This window comes from Pipistrellus hanaki, assembly GCF_964339955.1.
Source record: "Pipistrellus hanaki genome assembly, chromosome: 2".
Classification (NCBI taxonomy): Eukaryota; Metazoa; Chordata; class Mammalia; order Chiroptera; family Vespertilionidae; genus Pipistrellus; species Pipistrellus hanaki.
In genome coordinates this window covers 53530197-53552701 of record NC_140504.1, presented here as the reverse complement: position 1 = coordinate 53552701, position 22505 = coordinate 53530197, and the positions used below count along the sequence as shown (strand labels likewise).

The following is a 22505-nucleotide window of genomic DNA, read 5'->3' as shown; positions in this document are numbered from 1 at the left end:
GCCTCTGCCTGAGGTCACCCAGCAGAAGCTACTAAGAGATCTGCAGATTCCCCTTAGTTTTTTGGGTTTCGGAGGTGCCCAGATGAGGTCCAACTGGGAAGCAATGCAAGCTGCTGTGGGGCCTTGGGCCTACTTTTGCTTAATTTCTAGTTGATCTCACTGACTCAGCTGCAGTTTGTTAAATGCTGGTCAAAGGACCAGGCTTTCTCCGCACACACGTCTCTGTATCTCTGTATCTGCCTTCTGCAACTCCTCTGAATCTAGTGTGCTTTTCTCTTTCCTTCTAGTTGTAGAATTTCCACTCAGCCAGCCTTCCTGTGCTTCTGGATGATGTCCATTTTGTCTTTTAGTTGTAGTTTTGAAATAGTTGTGCAAGGCAGCACTAGAGATGTTTACCTATGCCACCATCTTGGTTTCTCTCTTGACACTGACCTCTTTTCCTGTAGATCACATGTGTCAAACACAAGGCCCGCGGGCCAAATCCCACACCGCGCAGTCATCACTGCACTCCGCTGTCAGTTTATGACATTGTCAGTTTATGACTGTTCAGTAAACCATTCAGCCCGCAACTTAGGCTGGATTTTAGATTTTGGCCCCTTCTCTGATTGAGTTCGACACCCCTACTGTAGATTGTCAAAAAATTATAACAGCCAGCCCTGGCTGGCTTGGCTCAGTGGATAAAGCATCGGCCTGCAGACTGGGGGGTTCCAGGTTCAATTCTGGCCTCGGTTGCAGGCTTGACCCCCAGAAGGGGGCGTGCAGGAGGCAGCTGATCAATGATTGTCTCTCATCATTGATGTTTCTCTCTCTCTCTTCCTCTCTGAAATCAATAAAATATTTTTTTTTAAATTACAACAGCTTATACAAAAATAACTGTCCAGTGTGAATGAATCAAAATTATACCTATTTTTTGTAGGTTGGTAAAATATATATATTTATGGTGTGCCACAGAATTGGTTTTATGTATGCCATGAGATGAAAAGGTTGAAAAATCACTTCTCTAAGGCTTACCATATACACTTTAACTTATTAAAATCAGCTTCAGATTCAGATATATATTAGCTTAATGCCTATGAAATATAGAAATATTATGATATATAACTGTATCCCCTTTTGGTATGCTATGATACATATTACACTGGTTACAAACTCAATAACAGTTTTAGTTATTACTTTAGCATCTATAGTCATGACCTTAGCTTAACATAGCTCTACTCTTATTTACCTTCTCTGTGCTGTTATTGGCAGATACATTACAAATACATTATATTATAGACCCAATGATACATTATTACTTTACAAAATTGTTTTTTAAGTGTTTTAAGAAAAAAAATAAAAATATGTGGTTACCCTCTCTTTTAAAATTGCATACAGTAATTACCTTTACTAATGCTTCTTGTTCATGTGAATTCAAATTACCATCTAGGGTCATTTGTTTTCATTCTAAAGAGCTTCCTTAATCATTCTTGTAAGTCGGTCTGCTGGTAACATTGTGTTTTGTTTTGTTTGTTTTTTATCTGGGAAAGTCTTTACTTCACCTTCATTTTTAAAAGATAGTTTTGATGATATATAACATTTTTGGTTGACAGCATTTGTCTTTGAGTTCTTCAAATACAGTTATGTACAAAATAATGACATTTCAGTCAACAAAAGACAACATATATAACAAGATGTCCCATAAAATTATAATGGAGCTGAAAAATTCCTATCACCTAGTAACATCATAGCTGTCATGACATCATAAAGGAACACATTATTCACGTGTTTGTGGCATTGCTGGTCTAAACAAACACACTGGTCTGCCAGTTATATAAAAACACATACAATTAAGTATAATACATAATGCTTGATAATAATAAATGACTATTACTGGTTTATGTATTTGCCATACTATACTTTTTATGTTATTATACACTTTCTACTGAGAAAAGTTTGCTCTAAAACAGTATCTATTACACTGGCAGTGGCTTCATACAACTCGTGCTTAGCACATCTCAGAAGTATCACTTTCTCTAGTAATCTAATTTTGTGTTGTTTGTATATGCTACACAAGCTTATAGCTTTTTAGCAATAGGTTATAACATATAGCCTAAGTGTGTAGTAAGCTGTCCCATCTAGGTTTGTGTAAGTACACTCTATGTTTCAGACAACAAAATCTTCGAGTGACGCATTTCTCAGAACTTACGAGCAGCACATGACTGTACTATTCTACTGTCTTCCCTGACTTCCACTGTTTCCGCTAAGACATCAGCTGTTATTCTTATCAGGGTGTCCTTGTAAGTAATTACAGTTAATCCTTGGGTTCCACTGGAGCTTAGTTCCTACAGTGCAATATAACATGATTTTTGCCATTAAGTCAGAACCCACCTACAGAAGCACTTATATCACTCACATGAAGCACATGAAACAGTAATGAAGTGAAAAAGTAAAATAAATAAATAAATAAATAAATAAATAAATAAATAAATAAAATAAAAAGATAACAATTCCTGACCTTTATTTGTGGTAAATTCAATAAATAATAAAAAATATAAAGCACATATGTATACACATCAAAATGATGGAATTTTTTTTTTAAGTAAATGGGAGATGGCAACATAACCACAAAATGATGTACACAGAATACAATGTAACCAGAGGAATGCCAATAATTGTTTTTCTCTTGTTGCTTTTCTTTGACTTTCAACATTTTTACACGGATATGTCTGGCCATTTGTGAACTTCCTTGCATTAATCATCTTTAAAATTCAATGAGTTCCCTGAAAGTCCAGGTCAGTGTTTTTTCAATAAATATGAGTTTTTAGTCATTATGTATTTGTAGACTTTTCTGCTCTTTTCTCCTCCCTCTTCTTCTGGTACTTCCATTATGTGTATTGTAGTGCAGTTAATGGTGACACTCATTTCTCTGAGGCTCTTTTCAATTTTCTTCATTTTCCCCCCTCTCCCTTTCATGAATCTCTATTAATGTATTGGCAAGTTCATGAATCTTTCTCCTACCAGTTCAAATATACTATTCAGTCCCTTAACTTTTCATTAGTTATGTTACTTTTCAACTGCAGAATTTCCATTTGATTTTTTTTTCTTTTTTGCAACCAAAAATATTTAGCAATCTCTGGTGGTAACACATTACTTATAATCAATTGTCATTCATGACTTGATCAGGTTTTCTATCTCTATTATTTCTTTTTTAAATTTTTTTATTTTTTATAAATCTTTATTGTTCATATTATTACAAATGTTCCTCATTTTTCCCCCCTCCATTGCTCCCCTCCACCAGGTTCCCACCCCACCCTCTGCCCTTTCCCCACCCCTCATTGTCCTCATCCATAGGTGCACAGTTTATGTTCAGTCTCTTCCCGCACCCCCTACACCCCTTTTCCCTGAGAATCGTCAGTCTACTCCCCTTACATACCTCTGATTCTATTATATTCAACAGTTAATATTGTTCATCAGGTTTTTTAATTCCCTTGGTTTTTAGATTCACTTGTTGATAGTTACGTATTCGTTCATAATTTTTATCTTTATTTTCTTCCTCTTCCTAAAGAACCCCCTTCAGTAATTCATATAATTCTGGTTTGGCGGTGATGAACTCCTTTAGTTTTTTTTTTATTTGTGAAGCTCTTTATCTGGCCTTCGATGATTCTTCTTTGGAATTTCTAGATCTTTACTGATAATCTATTTTATGTATTGTCATACCTTTATTTATTTAATCAAGGTTTTCTTTGATCCTTTGAACGTATTTATAATGACTACTTCAAAAATCTATTTTTGTTCAATCCAACGTCTGGTCACTCTCACAGGCAGTTTCTGCTGTCCATTTTTTACAGTGTATTAACTATACTTTCCTGGTTATTTTGGTTTACTTGTTTGTTTTGCACTGTCATAACTTTTTATTGGAAACTCAGGATGTAATGTTTTGTGGCAACTCTGGTTACTGGTGCCACAGACACAGGTTTCTTGGCTTATTGGTTTTGAAATTTACTATATTATTTTAAACAAGTTTATTTTCTCACCCCTACACCCGTCCCTGATGTTGATCCTTAGGAAGGCAACCTAAATTCTATCTAATAAAGAGGAAATATGCTAATTGACCATCAATCTATCACAAAGATGGCTGCACCCACAGCTGAGGCCAAGTTCCCACAAAGAGTGTTAACAAGCAATCTGCAGGGACCTGAGTCTACGCCCTCCCTCACCCCCATGGAGCTTGACAGGGGACCTCAGGCTGTGTCCCCCACCCGGCAGGGCTTGACAGGGGATCTCAGGTCTTGCCCCCCACCTGTGGACCTCAAGGTGGGCTTCCTGTTTTGGTGCTGGGCCACGGGACCTCAGGCTCCTCCCCTTACCCCAACACCAGGCTGGGGGACCTCAGGCCGTGCCACCCACACAGCAGGGCTTGACAGGGGACCTCAAGGTGCATCCCAGTGCTGGTTCGGGGAAACTCAGGCCACGCCCCTGCCCAGCGGGGCTTGATGGGGGACCTGAGGCTACGCCCCCTGTCCAGCAGGGCTTCACAAGGGTGGGACTGGCCAGATCTGGATCTTAGCCCAATGCGGGGGTTTGGGGTGGTGCTGGCTGGGACTGGGTCTCACGCGATTTTGAGGTGCATGTGGGTGAGCAGGTACTTGACTCTGGGTTCCATGGTGTGCCCCAGACTCTGATAGGAGGAAGGTTTTAATATATATTTTACTAATTTTCTTTCATTTTTGGTACTTTTATTATAGAGAAAGGGCAAATAGCAATATTCAATTATTTCCATTAATTAATCCCCTTTTAATGTGTACAAATTTTGGGCACCGGGTCACTAGTATGCCATAATCACCTTGCCAAGACAGTAGTTTGGTAGAGCTCTGTCTCTTTCCCTGATGACTCCCAGCTGTTAACCTCCACTAATCATTGCCAGCTGATTGCTCTACTATTTTCAACAATGGTCTCAGGCATAAATTGCTCTACAAAGAAATCCGATCAAAGTCATGCTCCTTTAAGGGAATAGTTTCAGGGGTCAGTTTTTGAAGTTTGCTTTGACCCCTGGAAGACTCCCTCCAGCTATCTCTTACCCTAGTTCTCTCCAGCAAACTAGCTAGTCTGCAGTTTAGCCTGTATCTTCTGCCTTTTACCACAACCCCTGCTGTTTCTGAAAGTACCCTTAAGTTTTAATGTCTCCAGCTCTATTGAAAATGAAGTCAGTTCCTTGAGGAGATTAGAGCTATCTGTCTTTGGACCTACTTCTTCCCTTCCTCCGACCCCCAAGTAAAATCTCTGATCAGGCTCTTAAGCTGTGGGTGTGGACAACAGTATACTTCTCTGAGTGACACCCCTTTTAGGACCTGCATATTTAGTGGGAAATACCTTGTTTCTCCTGACCTGGAATTACCATCTTTTACAACAGGAAAAAGGTAATCTATTTCCTAATACTCTCAGTGGCTCTGCGCCCAAGGTAAAACCTCTCTTCCACAAATGGGATCTGGACAGAAGGTAGTTTCCTACCTCTCTGCCTCACTTGCCCAGGACTTACCCTCAGCAGCAGGCAGCTGGGGCAGGATGAGAAATCCTTCTGTCCTGCTCCTCCTAGGAAGAAAGCCTTCCCTCCAACTGGAAGCTCTTCATTTACTGTTTGCCCTAGGATCATTTCCAGAGGCTTTAAATGATTGTGTTTTAATTATTTCCCCCACTTTTACTATGGAGTTGATCTGCAGCACGGCTGCCAGGTTAGAAGTCACAGAAGAGTTATTAAGATGATTTTCATGCAAGCTAGGTTGAGAATAACTGACCTATAATGTGCTGTGTAGTTACATAATCTAATTTGATATTTAATAATGAATCTCTTAATAAACCTATAAGGCAAGAATTACTGTTCTTATCCTTTACAGTTAAAGTTTCAGGAGGCTTACAGAGGTTGTGATTAGGCAAGGGTTACACACTTAATAGAAGATAAAGCAAGGATATGATTTTAGGTCTCCTAATTATAAACTGGGTGGCTCTACTGTTATGAACTTAATTGTGTCCTCCCCTCCAATTCACACGTTGAAACCCTAACTCCCACTGTGACTATATTAGCTGTAGGGCCGTTTAGGAGGTCATGAGGGTAAGGCCCTAATCCAATAGGACTGGAGTCTTCATAAAGAGGAAGAAGCACTGGACTTTCTCTCCTTTTCTCTTAGCATGTGCAGAGAGAAAAGACCGTGTGAGGGCATAGGGAGAAGATGATCACCCACAAGTCAGGGGAAGAGGCCTTACCAAAAATCAACTCTGCTGGCACTTGATTTTGGACTTCTAGCATCCAGAACTGAGAGAAAATGAATTTTTTGTAGTTTAAGTCACACAGATTGTGGTATTTTTTAATGGCATCCCAAGCCAACTAACACATTTACCCAGAAAGTATTTTGTCGGATTGGATTTCATTAGTACTAGCCATGTATGATATTTCCAATTATGTCACTGTATTGTTTTGAGATACCTTTTTCAAAAAAAAATTTTTTTTAAATTTACATTTAGGTGCTGCCTATCCATAAATTTTTAAAACCTGAAATGTGTGCAGAATTATATCAAATACCTTTTTGCCAGGTATTAAAATGATCATTTGTTTCCTATAAATATAATGAGCTAATAATAGATTTCTTAATATTGAATGAGTTTTGATTCTTGTACTTAACACACCTGGTCATGGTGTATCATGCTTCCTAGTTGTCTGTTAATGTTTTCTTAAAACATTTCTACACCAGTATCCATAAATGAGATTGACTGATTATTTCTATAATTCCCTTCTATCCCCTTCTCTTTGGGGGTACACACATATTTTCCACATTGAGAGATTTTTTAAAAAAATGTTTATGATTCCAATTATATGAAACGATGGAAAAGGCAAAAACTATGGAGACAGTTAAAAGATCAATTCTTTGCCATAGGTTTGATGGGTGGGAGGAATAAATGGCAAAGCACAGATGATTTTTTTGGCAGTCAAACTACTCTGTATATTATAATGACTGACATATGTCACTATACATTTGTCACAAACCTTAGAATATACAACACTAAGAATAAACCCTAATGTAAACTATGAACTTTGGGTAAGAATAATGTTGATTCAATTATAGCAAATGTACCACTCTGATACAAATGGTGGTGGTGGGAGAAATTATGCTGAGGATACGGGATAGATGAGAACTCTGAACATTCAATTTTACTGTGAATCTAAAACTCTTCTGAAAAATAAAACCTATTAATTAAAATATAAGAATGAGTCTTAACCGGTTTGGCTCAGTGGATAGAGCACTGGCCTGTGGACGGAATGGTTCCAGGTTCAATTCCGGGCAAGGGCATGTACCTTGGTTGCGGGCACATCCCCAGTAGAGGGTGTGCAAGAGGCAGCTAAATGATGTTTCTCTCTCATCAATGTTTCTAACTCTCTATCCCTCCTCCTTCTTCTCTGTAAAAAGTCAATAAGATATATTTAAAACATGAAAGAATGAGCTCCAGGAAAGTTAATATATAGGTAGAAATTAAACTTTCAATAGAAGAGACGATAATAGTGAGGAAATCCCTCAGTAAACAGAACAAAAAATAACTAAGTAGAAGAAAATAAGAAGAGAAAATATACAAATTCCAATGGAGAAAACAAAATATCGACGAGAAAGAGGTTATCAAAGAAGCAATCCATCAAATTTATAATAGCCATGCAATAAAAGACAGCATGGAAAAAATTAACAGAAAGATGACAGGCTTACAGAAAATATTTCCCAACCTCACAAGGAACTTCTTTCTACCAATAAAAAACAAAGACAGGAAACCCAAAGAAAAGATAAAGGATAAAATAGACACTTGTCAAAAGGGAAAACCTGAATGGGTCCAAAAGATGCTCAAACTCACTAGAAGTTAGATAATGTAAACTGAAACAATGAGATACCACTTTGTTTACTTGTTTTATATTGTCAAAAATTACAAAGTTGGATGAAAACAAGTACTGGCAAAGTTGTGAGCAAACAAGAACCCACCTGCACTGCTAGTAGACACATAAACTAGCTCTATTCTACAATCCAGGAATCCTACTCTTGGGTATAGTATAATCCCAAAGAACTACTCACACAGGTCCATAAGAATGACGAGTATATTTACCAGAGTATTTATTTTATTTTATTTTATTTTATTTTATTTTATTTTATTGATTTTTCACAGAGAGGAAGAGAGAGGGATAGAGGGTTAGAAACATGGATGAGAGAGAAACATCGGATCAGCTGCCTCTTGCACACTCCCTACTGGGGATGTGCCCGCAACCAAGGTACATGCCCTTGACCGGAATCAAACCTGGGACCTTTCAGTCCGCAGGCCAACGCTCTATCCACTGAGCCAAACCGGCTTTGGCTACCAGAGTATTTCTGATGCCAGAAAAGCACCTCAGGTTTCAATCAATCATTAAGGAATAAAAAAGTAAAATGTGGTAGATGTAGACTATGGAATTGTACATAATACACAACTATATGTACATACGAAACAGAAAAGTCTGCAAAACGATGCTGTTAAAAAAAAGTAACAAACAGTAAAAGTTATGTAACACAATTAACCTTTGAACACAAGTATGAAATGCATGGGTCCACTTATACCAATATTTTTATCCCAAAATACCAGTACTGTTTTTGATATGTGGTTGGGAGTTTGCAGATGCAGAGGGACAACTCTATGCACTGATCTATGACATTTTATACAGGGGACTTGAGCATCTATGGATTCTGCTATCCACAGGGAAAGGGGGGGGTGGGGGGGGGGTCCTAGAATCAATTCCCCAAGGATATGAAGGGATAACTAAGTCTTGGGGAGACAAAGCTACACTTGGATTTTGTACTGCACGGTGTTGGTACTCTAACCCAAGCTGCTCAAGGGTCAACTGTATAGTCATGTACCACTAACAATAGGGACACATTCTGAGAATGTGATGTTAAGTGATTCATCTTGTGCAAATATCATGGAGTGCACTTATACAAACCCACATGGTATAGCCTACTGCATATGCTATACTTCTTTATGGCTAGCAGTGCAGTAGGTTTGCTTACACCAGCATTACCACAAACACGTAGGCTAAGATGTCATGGTGTCACTAGAGGACAGGAATTTTTCAGTTCCATTATTTTATGTAGCATATGTGGGCTGTCATTATCTGAAATGTCATTAAGTGGCATATGAGTGTACATAAACTAAATACACACATACCCTCTAAATAATTTACAATAATTCATATGCAGTCCAGGAATTATCAACCACAGTGGAGTGGGTGCTTGCTAAAAGGGGTATGAAAACAGGGATCAAAAATGAAAAATGAAAACTTAAAGGAGCTTCTATAGCCTGTTGATAGATGTCAAGAACTGAGATTAATTGTAAAACTTATTTTGCCAAAAGTCAACTAATAACAGAAAATTTCTCAGAACAGACATGAATTTCCAGCTTGTAAGGCTCCCTGGAATGCCCTCAAATGAAAAAAGGCCCACATCTAGACATATCATTATGGAATTCAGGGGGTAAAAATAATATCCTAAAAGCTTCTAGAGACTGGAGGAATGTCATATAAAAAAGAAGAATCAGAATCGCTTTGGACTTCAACTGCAACACTAGAATGCATAAAACAATAGAGCTCTTACAAAATTTCTAAGCCTAAAATTTTATACCCAAATTATTGATAAAATGCTTTGGTAAGATGATGATTTTTTTCAATCATGCAAGCACTCAGGAAATTTTTACTTTACTTCCCAGGTATTCTTTCTCAGGAAGCTAAAAAAATATAGGAATAAAGAAAAGGATCAAGGAGAATTTTAAGGATGACATAAAGACAAATTCCGGGACAGCAACTATGAAGTAGGCTAGAAAGTAGCCATCCAGGCTGCATTGAAAGGATAGAGGACTACAGGACATCTGTCTCAAGAAATGAAGGGGTGGACAATAACTCCTGGAAAAAACAAAAATTCATTAAATTAATAAATGACATAATACACTACATGATTCAGCTCTGAATATTGAAAACTGTAATACTGTAAACACTAAATATTTACTAAATAAATATCTGTGGTAATTATATTGGGAAGATGGGAGAGGCAATGTGGAGATATGGAGAAAAGTTAATAATGTCCAAAACTTCTATATCAGGAAATAGCAATAGAACCAAGTTATTTATAAATATGAAAGAGGAAACAGCTAAAAGAAAGAAAAATGCAGAAGCTGGGGAAAGGACAGTTGTTTTCAGATATTACTCTAAGTTAATAACAATAAAGCAGGGAACAGGAACAGCTTTCACCTTTTAGTAAATTAAATCTTCACAACATTACTTCAAGATACTAAACAAACTATGTCTAGTTTGTTCTGCTGGAGACACTGAACTGCAAACCAAAGCAAAATCAAGCTTTAATGATTGGTGTGAACATAGTTCAAATAACACTGCGTTTGAATCCAAGCTCCAGCACTTACTCTGTGAAGTAGGACAAGTTACCAAACTATCCTATACAGATAACCACCTCTTCAATGTGGTTTTGCAAGGATAATTAAGTCAGAGCACCAGATGTAGTAGTGCTTGACCCATCAATAGATGTTAAAACTTTCTGCTTGTCTGTTTCCTAGCTATTATACAAACCCACATTTTGACCCCACGCTGCTTTGCGGATCTCAGAGTACAGAGACTCATGGACAATTCAGCACATATCCCTCCTCACACTGAAAAATCAATGATGATCAGTAAGCAGACTTATCTTTTTATCTGAAGGGCAGTATTCTTCTTGTTATGTTGGGGAGATTATCCCCATTATCCACATTCTGGATTACTGCCCGCTTTCAATAACTGTCCCAATTCTACTACACTAGGTCAGAACCATTTTATCACTTAGGTCTGATTTGATGAGTTGGAAAATCTTTAAACAAAACAAAACAAAACAAAGTGCTGTTTCACTGGTCTTCAACCCTGCTCTTTCCATGCAGGGCCTCGTTTTCTAGTGTAGGCCCTATTGGACCCCTTTTTGGTCTGGGGCTACCTCCTGCTTACAGCAGCAAGAATAAAGTAAAATCAACCCAAATCAGCTAATTAAATTGTTTACCATTTCCAATGGTTTCTCCATTATGGCTGAATTCATAGTAACTAGTAAAGTACAGAGATCTTAAAACAAAGAGAGTAATAGAGAATTATCTTTATCAGTAGGTTCAATCATCTTTATTTGCATAACCAAAGTCTTAATTTTATTTTCTTCAAAATATTCATACATACTTCTGAAATAAATCTGACATTTGTAAAAATACAAACATCAGAAAGTATCAAGACTTTATCATCAACTCAACAAACACTGCTAAAACACTGTAAATTAAAAGATATCTCTATTTTCAAATGAAAGGGAAAGATACAAAACAAAATTGAGAGCAACAAGGAAGAAAATAGTCCAGGAGTCAATTGAGAGCAATTCCAGACTATCTGGTATAATTTATAACATAGATGAAATTAAGGAAAATTAGTCCTATTCTAAAGCTCCTGACAGCCAAAGTGCAAAGTGAAACAGAATGGCTTACAAAACACAAATGATCTAATAAAAGTAGTTCTTAAAAAAAAAAAAAAAAAAAAAAAAAAGGGAGGGGGGGAGTAAAAATAGAAAAGAAAAAGGCCTATCACTGTTTTGTTTTTTAATTTTTTCTAAGATCGCTTATTTTCTAAAAATTGATAAGTAAATTAGAAATAATGTCTTGGATAGCAATGAAGATATCTTTCATGTTGCTTTTTCTTATGTACTAATTCTGGATAAAAGTCAAGGTGCATAATATTAAATCATAGTTCTGTGAAGAAATTTATCTAAAGACCTAAACTAACATAATGCAAGTATATTGACTTCAGGTGAGGCATTTATTTATCATTTAGTTTATCCTAAGTTTTTATAAACATGTGTTTTGTTTCCATACTAGACTGTAAACTCAAGGATTATATTGTTTGATTCTATTTGAACTTTCTTTGCTATTTGAAGAATACTTTACAGTTTCTGCTCAATTACGACAGATAAAATGTCATATAGAATTTACGTTCAATATTTGTTAGTGTTCCCCAATACACTATGAATTCCATGAGGACAGAAACAGTGTCCTGATCATGTCTATATCCCCAGCCTTGGGGCACATGATCACTCTGTAAGTATTCACTTGAATGAATGGATTAAAGAAAACACAACCAATAAGTATGAAAAAAAAAATTCATAAAATGGCAGTAACTTTGGGTTCTAAGGCTGGCTCCAACAGGAGCTGGATGACCTTAGCTAAGTTACCTAACTTCTCTGATCTTCCAAACTTCCATCTGTAGAATAGGAAAAATTACTACCTACTTCAGTTACTGTAAGCATTAAGTGTTTTAATATACATAAAATACTTAGCACAATATCTTAAAAGGACTTCAACAAACATTAATTCCTTTACTTTCGCTCATGTCCTCAATCTTAAATAGGTAATCTTCCTATGTAATAAAAAGCTAATATGCAAATTGACCAACCAGTGGACCTATGTTGCTGTGAAGCTTAAGGACCACCAGGGGAGCAGATGTTCAATGCAGGAGCTGCCCCCAATGGTCAGTGGGTCCTTGGTGAGCACAGCAGGGGTCTCCGTGGCAGCACTAAGGATGTCTGACTGTCAGCTTAGGTGCGCTCCCCACAGGAAGCCGGCCTAAGCAGTCAGTCAGACATTCCCCAAGGGCTCCGGTACTGCAAGAGGGTACAGGATAGGCTAAGGGGTCCCAACCACCCCTCAGTGCATGAATTTCATGCACAGGGCCTCTAGTTACACATAACACAGTCCCTTCTAAGAATAATTATTACTACAGTAAAAACACAACCCCTCTCACTCCCCTTTTGAAAAGTTAAAATGTCATCTTTTCAATGTTTAAAACGGAGGGGGGGATAACTTGTGAATTCTTTTCAAAATACCATAAGTGCAAGAACTAGTGAAAGAAAAAAACAATGTTGAGAATGAGACTTGAAGCAAAAAGGGGGGGGGGGGGGGAGTCACTCAGCTACTGGTAAGAAATAGGGATTTTTGAAGAAACTGTTTTACTGAAGGAATACAAGATTGGAAAAGTAATATATATAATAGTGTTTTTAGGAAAAAAAAATACTTCAAAATTGTTTATTCTGAATTTAAACCTTACAAAAAAATCGATTATGGTGAAACCGTCCACTTAAAAGTGGAACATTACATACTTCCATTCAAACGTACAACAAAAATTCCTTCCAGGCGACTCCCCCGGACTCCAGTCATCCTTCGGTTGCCTCCTCCCATCTGGAGCCTAAGACGTCGCAGTCTCCCTCGAATCGCCGCTTCCACGCCCGCTCCGGGTGCAGACCGAGTTCTGTCATTCCTATAATTACCACTCCCGGGCGGCCACGGCGGCCCGCGCCGTTGTGACATCGGTGAACTGCGGCCCGCCGGCCGGCCGCCTCCACCCCGGACTCCGCCCCCGGCACCGCCCTCCCAACCACCGGCTCCGGAATCCCGGTCGGTGCCTTCCCGCCTCGCTCCGGCCGGGGCAGGCGCCCCCATCGCCGTCGCTCCTCCCAGCCACTGTCACCGCGCGCCGCGCCGCGCACCCCCGCCCGTCCGCGCCGGGCCGCGGCGCCGCCCGCGCTCGTCTCCGCTCCGCCCGCCCGCCCGCCCGGCGGCCTGGGCGCCCCGCAGTCCCCCGCGCCGCCGCTTCCAGCCCCGCCGCGGCCCCGCCCCGCCCCGCCTCTACCGGCGTCCCCTATGGCGATCGCACCACGCTCCCCGCCCCCACCCTGCCCCCTCCACCGGTCGCGCGGCCGTTAGGACAGCCGGGCCCGTGACGCACACACACGCGGGGCGAGCGCCTGGGCCCAGGAAACCAAGCTCGAGCACGGCCGGCGCCCGCCCGCGCCCCGGGACCTCTCCAGGGTCCCGCCGAACAGCCGGATCCGCCGGCTGGAGGGAGAGGGGGAGGGGCCGGGACCCACGGGGTGGGGGCACCCCCACACTCACCAGGCTAACGGCAGCCGATCCCGGTGCCGCTGTGGGGGTGAGCCGCTTGCTCGCTCGCCGGCCCGCCGTACCGAGTGCGCACACAGCTTCCGAGAGTCGGCTCGCACCTCCGCGGGGCTCACCAGGCCTCGCTCTCCGCCGCCGCGCACCAGCAGCGAGACCCAGCTCAGCCGGCGTTCGCAGTGCGTCTGCGCGTGGGGGGCCGGCCCTCGCGCCTGCGCACGCCCCTCCGCGGCCCTGCTACAAAGGCTGCCGGGAGTTGTAGTCTTCCAACGACCTTTTGCTGGAAGCCTTTGCTGTTAGTCTAAGAAGGTGACCAGATTTTTAACATTGGTAAAGCGGGACACTGTTGACGGGGGAGAGGGGGGGGGGGGGGGGGAGCAAGGTCTTGATTAAAAATTTGGTCTATATGGAGCAACAAAATTTTTCATAGGACGCAAAAATAGTATTGTAATATATTTTTAAAATTTCAACATAAGTACAATTTACAAATATAATAAATAAATAAATTATGTATAGTATTAGTTTATTCTTTAGCATATTTCTCATTTGAGTGAATTTTTTTTTAGTAGATTGCTGTCGATGTTTAAAAGGTCATGAAATTTTTCACAGGAATTTGTTAAATTATATTTCACACATAAAATGGCTTTCAAAGTCCCAACACTTAATTGTGATTTTTCTGATGTCCACACTTTATTTACTGTAGAAAAAATGCGTTCAGTCGCAGCATTAGTTCCTGGTAAGGACAGTGCGTATTCCACAATTTTTAGTGCATTATTGTATGGAACATGGTTTGTTTCAAAATGATGAAATATTTCTAACCATTTGTTCTCTATTGTGATTTTTGCTGATGCCCAAGATTTAACCTTTTCCTTATCAATATATTTTTTAATAATGATACCTCATTAAAAAGATCATTTTAGGAAATATTACTATGTGGGAAATTTTGAGTAATATGATAGAATGATTTTTGCACATCATTCTAATTAAGTTCCTGTTTTAATGTAACCCAATGAAAATGTTCAATATCATTGTAATGTACCGTCCACTCTTCTAAATAATCTATGCAGTTACTATAGAACTTTTTGACGTGATTCATGATATCTGCTTGATTTATTGCACCTTGTTCTTCTAGCTGGCTTATACTATTATGGATAGTTAACAGAAGAAAATTATTTTCTAACCGCTCTTGACAATGAAATTTTAAATTAACTTCATTTGCTACTTCAATTACCAAAATTTTGTCACCTTCAATAAGTTTTACAGCATTTTGAAAAAAAGCTTCTTGATTGTGTACAAACACTAGCCAAATTTTTGAAGATTCTTTTTTAAAAAAACTCTTCTAAAATTCTAGGACATTTATCCTGTGATAGAAAGTAGGATTTCAAAGGATCGTATATTTTCAAAATTCTTTCGACAGCTGGCAAAAGAGCTAACCAGCGTGTTTTACTTTATCCAAGTATTTTCTTATATTCGACTTCCGCAGTTATTTGTGAGAGACAGTTACAAAATGTTTTTGTCGTTGCCAATCCCAAAAAATGCCATTGTTCATTAAGTCCAAACAATGGTGGTTGAATTCTAACAACTGATCAACAATGCGAACTTTGATAAGCAGTTCTCAATAATCAGTTCTCAACAATTATTTGTTATTATTAAAGTTAACATTATAAAATTAACAAAAATAATATAAAACTCATATCCTGGCTAAATAGCTACATGGCTGCCGAAAACCGTATATTCCCTTCCCGTTCTCCCGCTGTTCCCTACGGTAGCTTGTCCTGCATTCTTTCCAAAAATCAGGACTTTTTTAAAACGATGTGGGTCAAATTGTTAACAATCGGGACTGTCCCGCCAAAAGCGGGACGTCTGGTCACCTTAGGTTAGGGAGATCAGGAAGGCAGGCAGGTGAGCAGTTAGGGGCCAGCGATCCTGATTGTGCAAGGATCAGGTCTAACCCAACAGTTGGACATCCCTCGAGGAGGTCCTGGATTGGATAGGGTGTAGGCCTGGCTGAGGAGACCCCCTCCCCTCATGCACCAATTTTGTGCACCGGGTCTCTAGTAAAAAATAATAACTCACTTGATGAAACACAAATACTTGGTTTACTCTCAATCAGTACCCACAAAAGAAAATTTGGGGTGAATAACTGTTACTATTAAATTTGGTAGGATTTTTAAAAATGATTTTGTTGATTTTAGAAAGAGAGAGAGGAAGGGAGAGGGATAGATAGGAACACTGATGAGAGGGAGCAACCTCAACTATCAGCTGCCTCTTGCACAGCCTCTACTGGGGATGGAACCCGAAGCTGCATCTTGCAAAGCCCCTACTGGGGATGGAACTCATGTGCCCTGAATCAAACTGTGACCTCTTGGTTCCTAGGTAGCCCACATCCGCCTGGTGAATTTGTGTGTGTGTGTGTGTGTGTGTGTGTATGTGTGTGAATTTGTGTGTGTGAGTGTGTGTGTGTGTGTGAATTTGTGTGTGTGAGTGTGTGTGTGTGTGTGTCTGTATAGGTATGTGAATTCTTTTTGAGCAGTGTCTTAAAAAAAAGACTGAAACCAGAGAAGCAAGGGTCAAAGAATAGAAAGTCTCACGTGGGTCATGATTTATCATACCAACTTATTCATTTTACTTTAAAAATTCTTTTGATTTTTCCCATCACCTTTTATCTCCTCTATTCCCTCCATCATCTTCACCCATCCCCTGTGACCTCACAATCATCACACTATTGTCCATATTGATGAATTCCGCCCCCCATATCGATTTAAAACACCCACTAAAAAGCAAGGTGAAAGAGGTGAAGTAGCTTAATACATTTACAAGTGTGGGAAAGAGGATCACACTACCAGAATCTTAGACTATACAATATTCATTTGTCCTGGATCTTCCTCTGCAGCATCAGTATTCCCCGGTGATGATGTGTTTTCTAGGACCAGAGCTGAGTTTAAGTTAGAGGGCTAGGGAAAGGGAAGGTATTCTGAGAGACTTAGGGGCAAGTATGCCTGACCACAGGAAAGCTGAGGACTGGCCACTTTATTCCAATCAGGAGCTAAGATTCTTCAGAGGCGGACTTTAGTCTTTGTGAAAACTATTTCATTTCCAGGTCATCGTTAATCCTAGTTGGGGTATCCTTTGAGGATCCCAACTATAAGAATAATATCCGAGTCACTTTAAAATGGGGCCAGAGCTGTCATCCCACAGGAACTGCCTTGCATTTCTATCCTATGTCTCAAATGTTAAAGCAGAGCAAAATAACCTTTGGATTGGGCCGAATGCAACACGTGCCCCAAAGAACTTGCTGCAAAGATAACAAGAAAGCAGCTAGTATTTCTACCAGACTAATGAAAACCGGACTAAACATTTAAAAAACTGTTTGGAATTAGCATCACTACTTTGTTATCTGCACCAACAGAAATTACTTCCTTCTATTAATGTAATTGTTCCCCTTACTTTCTCATAAATATCCCTTGCCTTTGTCTCTACTTGGAACACTATTTGGGTTTCTTTCTGAATCAGTGTTTCCTGAATAGCTATTCTTTGTTGCCTCTCACTTTGAAAGGCCTTTTATTTTTAAGTTAACACAACCAAAAGTCTGGTGTATTTACGAGGGCTTTTCCTCAGGCAGGCCTCTGAAGCTAGAGGAGACAGCCAAATGCTTTATCCAGCCATTGCTTTCAGAATTAGCAATCACCTCAGGTGGGAAAAGGGATGGCAAATATCTAGATCTTCTCTCATGGCTCCCTTTTCTTCCAGATCTTGGACCCACAAATTTTCACTGCCATGGTAACAGTTCAGTGCCTTAATGTTTTTTATTTTGTTCAGTTTTTCTCAATGGTGGGAGGGTTTGTTCAAGACAACAGCAGCAGGCCATTACTGAAAGAGAATTCTGATGTACAGGGTGTCCCAAAAAATGTATATGCACTTTATTTTTTAAATATATTTTATTGATTTTTTACAGAGAGGAAGGGAGAGGAATAGAGAGTTAGAAACATCAATGAGAGAGAAACATCCATCAGCTGCCTCCTGCGCACCACCTACTGGGGATGTGCCCGCAACCAAGGTACATGCACTTGACTGGAATCGAACCCGGGACTCTTCAGTCCCCAAGCCGACGCTCTATTCACTGAGCCAAACCGGTTAGTGCTGTATACACACTTTAACAGCTGATAGCTCAATTTTGAAAATGAAATGTATTTTAATAAACGCTGCCCTTTATATAATTATTCAAACTGTGTATAAATTTTTAGGGGGGCACACTATTTATGTTGCTTTTATAAAAATGTTATATCATACGTAGTGTTTTATTAGCTAATGTCTTTCTGACAATATCTTTTTGTATTTTGAGAAATTTAAGAACTACAAAACAATAGTTTTGCTAATACAAACAATGCTGCTATGAACATTCTTGTTCATATCTTTGTGTACACAGGGAAACTGCTAGGTACTAGGACATTGCATCTTTAACTTTATTTGAGATAGTAGGCAGAATTTAAAATGGCCTCATGGTCTTTGCCCCTCTGGTGTTGCTGTATATAATTCCTACCCCTGTAGTGCGGGTAGTACCTTTGACTTTAGCTACTAGAATGGGCAACAATGATATAATGTCACTTCCACGATCCCATTTCACATGTAAGTATCTCATCTGCCTGGAGCTGGCCCTGAAGAAGTAGCTGTCTGTTGTGGGCTGCCTACAGGGAGGGTCACATGGCAAAAAAACTGTGAATGCCCTCTAGGACTGAGTATAGCCTCTAGGTGACAGCCAGTAAGAAGCTAGGGCCCTCAGTCCTACAACCACAAGGATATGAATTCTGCCAACAACCTGAGAGAACTTGGCAGTATACTCTTCCCTCGTCAAACCTCCAAATGAAAAGATGGCTTGACTTACACCTTGATTGCAGCCTTGTGAGAGCCTGAACAGAGGACCCAGCTAAGTTGTACCTGGACTTCTGACCTGAAGAAATTGTGAGATAATAAATACAGGGTGTCCCCCCAAAATGTATACTCACTTAAAATAATTATAAAGGCAGTGTTTTTTAAAAATACGTTTCATTTTCAAACTGTGATAAAAATCAGCTGTTCACACTTTTGGGGGACACCTATGTTTTAGGACACCAGGTTTCTAGTAATTTGTTATACAATAATATAAAACAAATATATTAGATATTACTGGATTATTTCACAAAGTGATTGTACCAGTTTATACTCCATAAGCAATATATAAGATTCTTTTTTCTAAACATTCTTGGAAACATTTGGAAATAGCTGACTTTATTTTTGCCAATCTGATGCATGAAAAAATAAATAACTATGTAATAATTACACACTAATTAAGGACTAATTAAGCAAATAATGTGTGAGAAAAATATAACAATATTTTGTTTTTTCTGTACTACCTTTTAAAGAAGAATGTAAAAACAGTAGAACTAATTAAACATATAACCTATATTAAAGAATGCAATATGTTTCTATCCTATGATATATTGGAATGTTTTTAGTCTTCCTGTTTCCTTTTTCATTAATATTTCCCTGAATTGCCTGGAGCCTTTAGGACATTTCTACTTTCTCCTATGTAATGGTGAAACTAAATACAGTCAAATATAATGTTTCTAACTCTCTATCCCTCTCTCTTCCTCTTTGTTTTGTCTACATTGCACTGATTCTTTTTAAAAATATATATATTTTATTGATTTTTTACAGAGAGGAAGAGAGAGGGATAGAGAGTTAGAAACATTGATGAGAGAGAATCATCCATCAGCTGTCTCTTGCACATGCCCTTGACCGGAATCAAACCCGGGACCTTTCAGTTCGCAGGCTGATGCTCTATCCACTGAGCCAAACCGGTTTCGGCTGCACTGATTCTTATTGTTGGTATAAATGGTGTCAAGCTAAATATTCTCTCAACAACCATGTTTGAGCATAGAATACTTAGGATTTTATTCAGAGTTTCAAACTTGTTGGAATTCATTTCCAACTCTCCAAAATGTCTACCCATTTTGTATCTACTGACTTATTTTGGTAAACCAACTGCTTGTCAATCAGTTCCTTTGCATCTATAAATTAATCATGCAGGCTCTCTCCCATCATTTTTAAAGCACTCTGAAGTACATTGTAAGTCATATTAAGTTAAACTCTCTTACCTGGGGAAAATGGCTTTAAGGAATAAAGGTAATTTTCCCTAGCCAGTGTGGCAATATGGTTAAAGCGTCAGCCTGTGGACTGAAGGGTCACAGGCTGACTCCTGGTCAAGGGCAAATACTTCAGGTGCAGGTTACCCAGCCCCGGCGGATGTTTCTGTCTCTCTCCCTTCTAAACTCTCTAGAAATCAATGGGAAAAAATCCTTGTGCAAGGATGAAAGAAAGAAAGAAAGAAAGAAAGAAAGAAAGAAAGAAAGAAAGAAAGAAAGAAAGAAAGAAAGAAAGAAAGAATGAATGAATAGAGGTAATTTGGCTCTGGCTGGGTGGCTCAGTTGGTTGGAACATCGTCCTGTACACCAAAAGATTGCAGGCTTGATTCCCGATTGCAGCACATTCCTAGGTTGTGGGTTTGATTCCCCTGTCAGGGTGTGTAGGGGAGGCAACTGATCAATGTTTGTCTCTCACATCAATGTTACTCTCTCTCCCTCCCGTCTTTCTAAAATCAATGAAAACATATCTTCCGGTGAGGATTTAAAAAAAAGAAGAAAGGTAATTTGAACTTGTGAAACTGAAGTTAGAGTCCAGCTAAGGTCACAGTTTTAATAAAGAAGTTCAGAAAGTTATTTTTTTAAACTAAACTTACTGGGTGACATTGGTTAATAAAATTATATAGGTTTCAGGGGTACAATGCTATAATACATCATTTGTATATTCTATTGTGTGTTCACCACCCCAAGTCAAGTCACCTTTCATCACCATTTATCCCCTCTTTACCCTCTCCTCACAAAGTTCTGTTTAATGTGGTTGCCTTTTTCTAGGGATTTTTTCTTTTTAAGTTTCAAAAAAGTCTTATAAAAAATTAGTCTTTTTTTTTTCTGTTAAAGTTTTTGTCACAATCCACATATAGCATTGAATAACTCAGATGCAGTTGGTTGTTCCTTTTCCAGACTCCTTATGACATCTTCAAAGATTTTTAGACAGTTTTGGAGAATCAACAAGTTTATTTCTGTTTCACTGTAATCTTTCTCTCCATTCTCATCTTCTACATATTTCCAAGTTGGAGCAAGACATTCTTCTTGTGCCACACTTTGAAATATGATTTTATGGCAGGCCAACATTTTAACATCTTTTCTATGGCTGGCAGTAATGATAGCCATCTTGTAGGCTATTTAAGAAATTTAAGAAAGCTATCTCCTTCCATTTGAATAAAGTAAAAAAAATCATTAAGTGCTTCTGAAAGATTAGGGCGGGGCTAACTCCTCAGAATGAGCGGGCAGGGCGGAACTCCTGATCCTCCATTTTGTGTAACTGGACCCTAGCCCTCACCCAACCAATCAGGGTCAGCCAAAGCAGTGACATCACCACCCCTATAAAACCCTTTGATCTGTTGAAGCTCGTGCTCTTCCGCCACGCCAATGTCGGTGTAAGTGGGACAGAGCCCATGCTAGCATGGAACATGCTTTCTGCTATTGCATCAGACCCGGCTCCCTCGTGGTCCTTGGGGATCACGAAATCTGGGCATAACACTTCTCCACATTGTGAGGAAACTAAAATGACCAACATTTCCTTATGAAAACCTCCATATCACAGTAATCAATCACACCCTGTAGAGAGCACCTGGGAAGGTACATGGGCATTTCTTTAGTTATTGTCAGCTGAATCCAGTGGCATCTGGCAAAGCCACATCCTGAAACACACTTTGCCAAAAGGCAGGAGTGTTGTCAGCTTGACCTTCAGCCCAGGTGCCAGGGGGTGGGTTTTGTTATTTAAATCCAGCCAAGCAGCAGGAATGAATATGACTTGGGCCCACCCAAGAATGCACATAATCTCCTTTGTCTTGACTTTTAGTAAAACTTTCTGTTTTTTTGCTGTATAAAATAAACATGCTGTATTGGCTGGTGCCATGGTCTCTCTCTCTGTCCCTGTCAGAGGGTACTCATCTTACCCGGCCCCAGCTCTTCCCTTCTACCTCTGTGTCTGACTCTTTCTTTCATTTTCTCAATCCCCAGCTGCCCTTGCTCTGGAACTGAACGGCTCTCTCTTTAGCCGTGCTGGACTCAGAAAAGAGAGAAATATTTACAACACCCCTCTTTTTTTTTTTTTTTTTTTTAATATATTTTATTGATTTTTTTTTTACAGAGAGGAAGAGAGAGAGAGGGATAGAGAGTTAGAAACATGGATGAGAGAGAATCATCGATCATCTGCCTCTTGCACACCCCCCACTGGGGATGTGCCCACAACCAAGGTACATGCCCTTGACTGGAATCGAACCCGGGACCTTTCAGTCCGCAGGCTGACACTCTATCCACTGAGCCAAACCGGTTTGGCAACACCCCTCTTTTAATAGAGTTCTGTGTAAGGCATTTACCAGGTGAGATATTTTC

General features: G+C 39.5%; 1 protein-coding gene across 1 annotated transcript in view; it reads right to left on the bottom strand.

Moving 5' to 3' along the window:
* KPNA1 (karyopherin subunit alpha 1) overlaps positions 1-14198 on the bottom strand; it is a 69880-nt gene extending 55682 nt beyond the window's left edge. Inside the window, exon 1 of the mRNA XM_084871648.1 lies at positions 13987-14198. The gene's annotated coding sequence lies outside the window, so the exon portion shown is untranslated. The remainder of the gene's footprint in view (positions 1-13986) is intronic.
* Between the last annotated feature and the right edge of the window lie 8307 nt (positions 14199-22505).